The following is a 10,585-nucleotide window of genomic DNA, read 5'->3' on the forward strand; positions in this document are numbered from 1 at the left end:
ATTGTCCTGATTAACTACTTAGTCATATCTCAGTTACATAGGGCGCTGCCTACTCCTGATGATTTCATTTTTCAAATCATATGTGCAAAAAATATTTTGCTTTATCTGGGCCGCTAAACCAGACAAACTAAAACGAGCCTATCTATATAATGAATATGAATTGGGTGGGTTGAGATTATTAAATATAAAAGCACTAAACCTCTCTCTAAAAGCTTCACTCATTCAAAAGTTGTATTTGAATCCTAAATGGTTCTCAAGTAGATTAATAATAAAAGCTCATTCATTGTTTAAAAATGGCCTTTCTGCCTTTGTGCAGATTGCCATGTCTCATTTTCAATTAATTGAAAATAATAATTTTTTCAAAGTATTTGTCTTTTTCAAACAAGCATTGCAGAGCTGGCTACAATTTAAATTTCATCCCCCTGAAAAGATAGAGCAAATATTATGGCTGAACTCAAATGTGCTGGTTGATAAAATACCTGTATTTATGGGAAAGATGTTTGAAAAGGGTATTTTGTTCTTATTAAATGATAGAGTTACGTCCTTCGTGGTGTTATCAGAATTGTACGGAAAGGTCTGCTCAATCCAAGAGTACAACCAATTGATTACAGCATTGCCCCAAAAATGGAGGAGGCAGGTGGCGGTAGGGAACTGGTCTGTCTGCCAAATATAAAGGATCAAAACTGGTGGAGGAATAAAAATAGCATAAATAGGTGTACCAGTTTCATTTGAGGACCAGGATGTTGACAACTGTGCCATACAGATTGCAAAATAGTTGGGAAGAGATTTTTTTATGTACCGATTCCAAGATTCAAGACTTCGTGCTTTTTAGCTAAAATGATTATATAAAATTCTTGCCACCAACAAAATGTTTAATATTTGGGGCATAAAATCATTGAAGCTCTGAAGATTTTGTTGTGAGGATACAGAATCAATAGACCATTTATTTTGGTATTGCCCTCAGGTAGCCTGTTTCTGGTCTCAGGTTCAGGAATGGCTGAAAATGCATAACATTGATCTAAAATTGACCTTATAAATAGTACTGTTAGGAGATCTGGAGAGACCGGGTCAGTCAATTACTAATATACTAATACTGTTAGTAAAATTATTTATCTTCAACATGCAATCTGTATATTATATTCGATTAGATAGATTGAAAATGTATGTTAAACATCATAGCATAGTTGAAAGACAAGTGTTGCGTAGAAACACAAAGTGGGTGGCCAGCAGAGATAAATGGGATGGGCTGAGGGAAGCTGAGGGTTGGTATGTGGAATTGGAGGCAAGTTGGAGTGGAGTTGCTGTGTGAGAGGGAGAATGATGGTCAAAAGTCAAAATAAAACATAATAAAAGTGCATTTGAATGACACTAAATGGCAGTGTTAATGCCGGTTTGGCTGAGGCTGATGCCATGCAGGTGTTTGTACACATGCATATACACACACTCTCATTCAAAAAAAACACATACAACACACACATACATACAAACATATAAAGTAAATCAAATTAAGTAAAATATATATTTTTTTGTCACATACACATGGTTAGCAGATGTTAACTATGACATATATTTTCTACCACTATCATATAGTGATAGTGATATCACTATATCAATATCACTATATTGGAAACTATGACATATATTTTATATCACTATCATGCACACTATCATGCAGTATGCACACCCTCACACATAAGGATGGCTCTGTTGCGGTTCATGTTTGATGGCTCTGACTGAAACATGTTTGATAGTGTCTTGATGCTGTAGTGTTTGTCCTTCATGTTCTAATACTTTAATGTTACCCCTCTCTTGTGTTTTTTGTAATAAATAATTATTTAAAAAAATAAAAAATGACATTGTGACCAAAGAGAACATGGTTTTTCCCGTTCCAGAGTTAGGACCGTAACCACAAGAGGACTTGATAATGAGCCGGAGCTGAGAGGATCACCAAAACTAAAGGTATTTTGTTTTCAGTGCATTTTCTTTAAAATATATATATATATATATATATCCCATCGATGTGTCAGCATAATGTGTTATAATATCGGTAATTAAATAAAGGTTAAATAAAAAATAAATAAAAAAATTGTACACTAAAAATGTGAATGTGTTTTTGCAGAGCATACAACCATGCCGACAACCATCCGTGGAGGTCAGTGGACAAAGGGCTGGACAACGGGCCGCACTAAAAAAACACATGGTTGTCAAGAAGCGGTTAGTTTTGCTAGATTCTTAAAATGTGTACGCAGCATTTGTGTGTTAATTAATTCTTAATTGATCTACCATTTCTATCATAGGCCACTGTAATTGATGGGGGCTCAGGGTGAAACCATTCTGCTCATCTGATGAAGGTGCACATGGATCAGATTCAAACTGAAGACCGAGAATGAGTCATTGAAGGCAGCCCAGCAGAAAGAGAAACATTATCTGAGGGCAGGGATACGTGCGATAATATAAGAGAAACACATACTCAAACACAGAGTCTAGGCTATTGATTACCGGGCCAACACAATATGACACTTGTTAAACAAAATGGGGATTTCAAAAGAGAGAGTGCAAGAGAGAAAATCACACTTGGGTACATTTGTAAACTATGCTTATTTTAACCCTAACCTTTCCCCGAACTGCCGCTCTTATGGGTCAGAATATAATGATGTAATTAATGTGTCGAAGGTCTCCGATGGGGTGCCTTCGTGGACCAGGTTCAACTTCTCCTCTGATGACGGCCCTTCTTTGGTTACCGGGTGTAACTCTCTGATTGTCCTCACGATGTCAGTTTCCTTTGTCTTAGTGGTCTGTTTCCTCACCCTTGTTCTGAAAAAGGGTTCTTCTGAGGACGGCTAATCAGCCTTGTAGATTGTTACAGCGTGGGAATGAAAGCAGTGTAGATACACGATTCCTTGGAGAGAATAACTGGGTGGTCCTGCTTAAATTCACCCTCTTAGACACAGCTACTCATCCGTAGCATAGAATAAGAGTTTTTTTTGTCTTCTTCGGACCTTTGCTGCAGCTCGTGGTCACTTAGTCATCATGTCAATTCCTAACTCACATGTTATATACCCTTGGGTCAGAAATGGGAGTTTATGCCGTTAGGGCAAGTAATCTGGACATAACTATAGAGGGTTTTCTCCTATAGAGCTCCATTTTAATGGAATGGTCTGCCTACCCATGTGAGAGACGCAGACTCGGTCTCAACCTTTAAGTCTTTACTGAAGACTCATTTCTTCAGTGGGTCATATGATTGAGTGTGGTCTGGCCCAGGAGTGTGAAGGTGGACGGAAAGGCTCTGGAGCAACTAACCGCCCTTGCTGTCTCTGCCTGGCCGGTTCCCCTCTTTCCACTGGGATTCTCTGCCTCTAACCCTATTACAGGGGCTGAGTCACTGGCTTGCTGGTGCTCATTCATGCCGTCCCTGGGAGGGGTGCGTCACTTGATTGGGTTGAGTCACTGATGTGATCTTCCTGTCTGGGTTGGCGCCCCCCCTTGGGTTGTGCCGTGGCGGAGAACTTTGTGGGCTATACTCGGCCTTGTCTCAGGATGGTAAGTTGGTGGTTGAAGATATCCCTATAGTGGTGTGGGGGCTGTGCTTTGGCAAAGTGGGTGGGGTTATAGCCTTCCTGTTTGGCCCTGTCCGGGGGTATCATCGGATGGGGCCACAGTTTCTCCTGACCCCTCCTGTCTCAGCCTCCAGTATTTATGCTGCAGTAGTTTGTGTCGGGGGGCTAGGGTCAGTTTGTTAAATCTGGAATACTTCTCCTGTCTTATCCGGTGTCCTGTGTGAATTTAAGTATGCTCTCTCTAATTCTCCATCTCTCTTTCTTTCTCTCTCGGAGGACATGAGCCCTAGGACCGTGCCTCAGGACTACCTGCATGATGACTCATTGCTGTCCCCAGTCCACCTGGCCGTGCTGCTGCACCAGTTTCAACTGTTCTGCCTGCGGCTATGGAATCCTGACCTGTTCACCGGACATACTACCTGTCCCAAACCTGCTGTTTTCAACTCTCTAGAGACAGCAGGAGTGGTAGAGATACTCTTATTGATCAGCTATGAAAAGCCAACTGACATTTACTCCTGAGGTGCTGAATTGCTGCACCCTCGACAAACACTGTGATTATTATTATTTTGACCATGCTCATAAATGACTTATGAACATTTGAACATCTTGGCCATGTTCTGTTATAATCTCCACCCGGCACAGCCAGAAGAGGACTGGCCACCCCTCATAGCCTGGTTCCTCCATAGGTTTTTGCCTTTCTAGGGAGTTTTTCCTAGCCACCGTGCTTCTACGCCTGTATTGCTTGCTGTTTGGGGTTTTAGGCTGGGTTTCTGTAAAGCACTTTGAGATATCAGCTGATGTACGAAGGGCTATATAAATACATTTGATTTGATTTGAACTAGTTACAAGGCAAGGTCTGGATATTACTCAGATCCAATTTAGACAACTAACTTCACATTTCATCTTACAAAAACATTCTATTCGATCTGGATGTTTTCCACAAAACGCACAATATGCAAACACTCGGTACATCTTGTGAAAACTCTTCAAGTTACAATGTTTTCATTATAACCTCATTTCATTTTTAATAACAACAAAAACGACATTCATTTTATATTCCATCTATCGTCATTACTACCGTTTTGGCTGACAAAAAATATTGTCCCAAAGTCCATTTATTGCATGTTACTGTTCAGAAGTAGGTTCTCCATAGGCCCATCATACATTCTGTTCAGGAATAGATTTACCAACACCTCTATGTATTTTGATACTTTGTGGATGGGGCCTCCCGATTGGCACAGTGATCTAAGCCTCTGCATCACAGTACAAAATACGTTGCTACAGATGCAGGTTTGATACCCTTGCCAGCCGCCACCGAGAGACCCATATGTAAATATTGGCAGTCAGGTCAATGAAAAATGTTTCTGTTCAATATTCTGTAAGCCTACCGTAGGCGACATGAGTCTCACTAATGTTGAGTAATGGGCTGTTAAAAGTGGTGTAAATCTTAATTTTGAACCTTTTTGGTTCAATAATAGGGGGCAGCATTTTCACTTTTGGGTGAATAGCGTGAAAAGAGTGAACTGCCTCCTACTCTGTCCCAGATGCTAATATATGCATATTATTATTAGTATTGGATAGAAAACACTCTGAAGTTTCTAAAAATGTTTGAATGATGTCTGTGAGTATAACAGAACTCATATGGCAGGCAAAAACCTGAGAAAAATCCAACCAGGAAGTGGGATATCTGAGGATTGTAGTATTTCAAAGCTTGGCCTACCGAATACACAGTGTCTATGGAGTCAATTTGCACTTCCTACGGCTTCCACTGGATGTCAACCGTCTTTAGAAACTGGTTTGAGGATTCTACTATAAAGGAGGGGCTCATGAGACCTGTTTGAGTCAGTGGTCTGGCAGAGTGTTTCAGGCTCATGACGCGCGATCCCGAAGGAGTTACATTTCATTCCCATGCTTTTCTTCAGACAAAGGAATTCTCCGGTTGGAACATTATTGATGTTTTATGTTAAAAGCATCCTAAAGATTGATTCAATACATCGTTTGACTTGTTTCTACGACTTCTTGAGTTTTTTTTGTCTGGATGAAGTGCTCACGCCTCATGAAGATGGATTACTGAGCTGAACATGCTAACAACAAGTGGCTATTTGGACATAAATGATGGACTTTATGGAACTTTATGGAACAAATCAGTCTATTATTGTCGAACTGGGATTCCTGGGAGTGCCTTCTGATGAATATCATCAAAGGTAAGGGAATATTTATGGTGTTATTTCTAACTTCTGTTGACTCCAAAATGGCGGATATTTCTCTGGCTGGATTGGGCTCTGAGCGCCCTTCTCAGATTATGCTTTTTCCGTCAAGTTTAAAAAAAAATCTGACACAGCGGTTGCATTAAGGAGAAGTCTATCTTTAATTCTGTGAATAACACTTGAATCTTTTATCAATGTTTATTGAGTATTTCTGCAAAATCACCAGATGTTTTGGAATCAAAACATTACTGCACATAATACGCCAATGTAAACAGAGATTTTTGGATATAAATATGCACATTATCGAACAAAACATACATGTATTGTGTAACATGATATCCTATGAGTGTCATCTGATGAAGATCATCAAAGGTTAGTGATTAATTTTTATCTACATTGATGCTTTTTGTGACTCCTATCTTTGTCTGGAAAAAATGCCTGTGTTTTTTAAAACTTGGCTATGACCTAACAACAAAAAATATTTTTGAATTTCAATCGCTGCCTTTACAGCAGAATGTTGTCGAGGGGTTCCGCTAGCGGAACACCTGCCCAAAGGTTAAAGAGCATAGTGAAGTCAGAAGCAACAGGATTTTAAGCAACAGCCTTCCAGCTCTGGTCAACTATTTTATCACTGATTCGCGCTGCTCTGAGACAAGCATGATGGTCTTCATGAATCAATGAGATTTTTATTTTCACTGATTCTCTGTTTGGGTATTGGTTAGACTACAATTCTACAATTAGGGTGTGGAAATGTCATGCTCTTAGTACTGTAGCCTACTCCCGACCGTCGTGTTGTACATCACCACATTTTCTGTTCCACCCTAACGGAAACCCTGAGGGTTTTTAGTTTTTCTTGGGAAAGAAACACAATAATATTAAGCAAATTAAGCAACATTTCTTAAAACAGTCCCATATACTATGTTCTTACAAAAAGGTTTTCAAGGATGCCCTGTTGTGGAAAAACTAGCACTAACTCCCTTTATTAGTTACAATGACGTGCCATAGAATTCTGCGGCACCATGCAAGCTGTGCTGTAGTTCGCTGCAACTTTACAGACAAACCACTGTATTCCCCCTCAGGAGACTGAAAAGTTTTGGCATTTGTCCTCAGATCCTAAAAAGTTTCTACACTTGCACCATCGAGAGCATCGTGACTGGTTGCATCACTGCCTGGTATGGCAACTGCTCGGCCTCCGACCGCAAGGCACTATAGAGTGCGTACGGCCCAGTACGTCACTGGGGCCAAGCTTCCCACCATCCAGGACCTCTATACCAGGCAGTGTCAGAGGAAGGCCATAAAAATTGCCAAAGACTCCAGCCACTTTAGTCATAGACTGTTCTCTCTGCTACCGCATGGCAAGCGGTACCGGAGCGCCAGGTCTAGGTCCAAAAGGCTTCTCAACAGCTTCTACCCCCAAGCCATAAGACTCATGAACAGCTATTCAAATCAAATCAAATCAAAAATCAAATTTTATTTGTCACATACACATGGTTAGCAGATGTTAATGCGAGTGTAGCGAAATGCTTGTGCTTCTAGTTCCGACAATGCAGTAATAACAAGTAATCTAACTAACAATTCCAAAACTACTGTCTTGTACACAGTGTAAGGGGATAAATAATATGTACATAAGGATATATGAATGAGTGATGGTACAGAGCAGCATAGGCAAGATACAGTAGATGGTATCGAGTACAGTATGTACAAATGAGATGAGTATGTAAACAAAGTGGCATAGTTTAAAGTGGCTAGTGATACATGTATTACATAAGGATACAGTCGATGATATAGAGTACAGTATATACGTATGCATATGAGATGAATAATGTAGGGTAAGTAACATTATATAAGGTAGCATTGTTTAAAGTGGCTAGTGATATATTTACATCATTTCCCATCAATTCCCATTATTAAAGTGGCTGGAGTTGAGTCAGTGTCAGTGTGTTGGCAGCAGCCACTCAGTGTTAGTGGTGGCTGTTTAACAGTCTGATGGCCTTGAGATAGAAGCTGTTTTTCAGTCTCTCGGTCCCAGCTTTGATGCACCTGTACTGACCTCGCCTTCTGGATGATAGCGGGGTGAACAGGCAGTGGCTCGGGTGGTTGATGTCCTTGATGATCTTTATGGCCTTCCTGTGACATCGGTGGTGTAGGTGTCCTGGAGGGCAGGTAGTTTGCCCCCGGTGATGCGTTGTGCAGACCTCACTACCCTCTGGAGAGCCTTACGGTTGAGGGCGGTGCAGTTGCCATACCAGGCGGTGATACAGCCCGCCAGGATGCTCTCGATTGTGCATCTGTAGAAGTTAGTGAGTGCTTTTGGTGACAAACCGAATTTCTTCAGCCTCCTGAGGTTGAAGAGGCGCTGCTGCGCCTTCTTCACGATGCTGTCTGTGTGAGTGGACCAATTCAGTTTGTCTGTGATGTGTATGCCGAGGAACTTAAAACTTGCTACCCTCTCCACTACTGTTCCATCGATGTGGATAGGGGGGTGTTCCCTCTGCTGTTTCCTGAAGTCCACAATCATCTCCTTAGTTTTGTTGACGTTGAGTGTGAGGTTATTTTCCTGACACCACACTCCGAGGGCCCTCACCTCCTCCCTGTAGGCCGTCTCGTCGTTGTTGGTAATCAAGCCTACCACTGTTGTGTCGTCCGCAAACTTGATGATTGAGTTGGAGGCGTGCGTGGCCACGCAGTCGTGGGTGAACAGGGAGTACAGGAGAGGGCTCAGAACGCACCCTTGTGGGGCCCCCGTGTTGAGGATCAGCGGGGAGGAGATGTTGTTGCCTACCCTCACCACCTGGGGGCGGCCCGTCAGGAAGTCCAGTACCCAGTTGAACAGGGCGGGGTCGAGACCCAGGGTCTCGAGCTTGATGACGAGCTTGGAGGGTACTATGGTGTTGAATGCCGAGCTGTAGTCAATGAACAGCATTCTCACATAGGTATTCCTCTTGTCCAGATGGGTTAGGGCAGTGTGCAGTGTGGTTGAGATTGCATCGTCTGTGGACCTATTTGGGCGGTAAGCAAATTGGAGTGGGTCTAGGGTGTCAGGTAGGGTGGAGGTGATATGGTCCTTGACTAGTCTCTCAATGCACTTCATGATGACGGATGTGAGTGCTACGGGGCGGTAGTCGTTTAGCTCAGTTACCTTAGCTTTCTTGGGAACAGGAACAATGGTGGCCCTCTTGAAGCATGTGGGAACAGCAGACTGGTATAGGGATTGATTGACTGTTCTCTCTGCTACCGCATGGCAAGCGGTACCGGAGCGCCAAGTCTAGGTCCAAAAGGCTTCTCAACAGCTTCTACCCCCAAGCCATAAGACTCATGAACAGCTATTCAAAGGGCTACCCAGACCCCTCTTTTACGATGCTGCTACTCTGTGTTTATTATCTATGGATGGTCACTAACTTTACCAACATGTACATACTGTATTACCTCAATTACCTGGACTAACCAGTGCCCCTGCACATTGACTCTGTACTGGTACCCCTTGTATATAGCCTAACTATTGATATTGTTACTTTACTGCTGCTGTTTAATTATGTTACTTTTATTTCCTATTTATTTTGCTTATCTACTTTTTACTAAACCAACAATGCTTTAATAAGTTAAGAAAAACATGTTAAGGGCTTGTAAGCATTTCACTGTTGAATTCGGTGCATGTGACAAATAACATAATAATTTATTTGAAAAGTCAAGGGGTATGAATACTTTCCGTATGCACTGTATACGAATGTGCTTCAATGTATTATTTCTCAACAAGGCCATTTTATTCACTCTGATCCAAATCTGGAAGAGGCGATCAGAGGCAGAAGATAGAGATTAGTGATAATACACTCTACATTACCTGACCTTTCCCACCAGCAGCACTTTGAGGGTAAATATGGGCTTTCCTTGGGCTGCAGGCTTGGTTATTAAGCTGTTGGTTGCTCTCTCCGGGGTGTATGCATGTGTGTTATCACCTTCCTCCAGTGTGCCAAACAAAGACCCATCTCTCCCCATCAAGTGGATTACCCTTCCAAGCCTGTGGCCTTTGCCATCTTTAGTAGTGCACCAGGAAGGAGGAAGCAGCCGTTAATACATGGAGTATCAATACGGTTGACCGTGACCTCTGTGCCTTCCTGTAATTGATTGGAGAACCTCCCGGCCCTGTGCATTATGGATCTATCCATCCTCTCCTATATGTTTCTACTTCCTGTCCTATATCTGCTCCATTGTCCTTCGGGCCCTGCACTGTATCTCTGCACTGTGATTAGACCAGAATCTATCTGTAACGGCTTTCCTCCTGGGAAGGAGAGGCGGACCAAGATGCAGCGTGGTTATAGTTCATATTTTTTTAATAATAGGAAAACTCAACATGAACATAATACAAAACAATAAACGTGGCAAAACCGAAACAGTCCCATCTGGTGCAACAAAGACAGGAAACAACCACCCACCAAACCCAACACAAAACAGGCTACCTAAATATGGTTCCCAATCAGAGACAATGACTAACACCTGCTTCTGATTGAGAACCATATCAGGCCCAAACACAGAAACAGACAAACTAGACATCCAACATAGAATGCCCACTCAGATCACACTCTGACCAAACAAAACATAGAAACATACAAAGCAAACTATGGTCAGGGTGTGACACTATCTAGACACTTATAAAAACTAGTCCAGCTGATTGGAACAGGACAATGAAATATGAGTCATCCTAACACATTTTGATAGCCAGTGATGTAGAATATGCTATTTAATACTGTGCCCCTTATTACTGTACCATACTATTTGCATTACCTATAAATTTCACAGCACTCATACTCCTCTGGTTTGGAATAC

Source organism: Oncorhynchus clarkii, chromosome 23, assembly GCF_045791955.1.
Source record: "Oncorhynchus clarkii lewisi isolate Uvic-CL-2024 chromosome 23, UVic_Ocla_1.0, whole genome shotgun sequence".
NCBI classification, from domain to species: domain Eukaryota; kingdom Metazoa; phylum Chordata; class Actinopteri; order Salmoniformes; family Salmonidae; genus Oncorhynchus; species Oncorhynchus clarkii.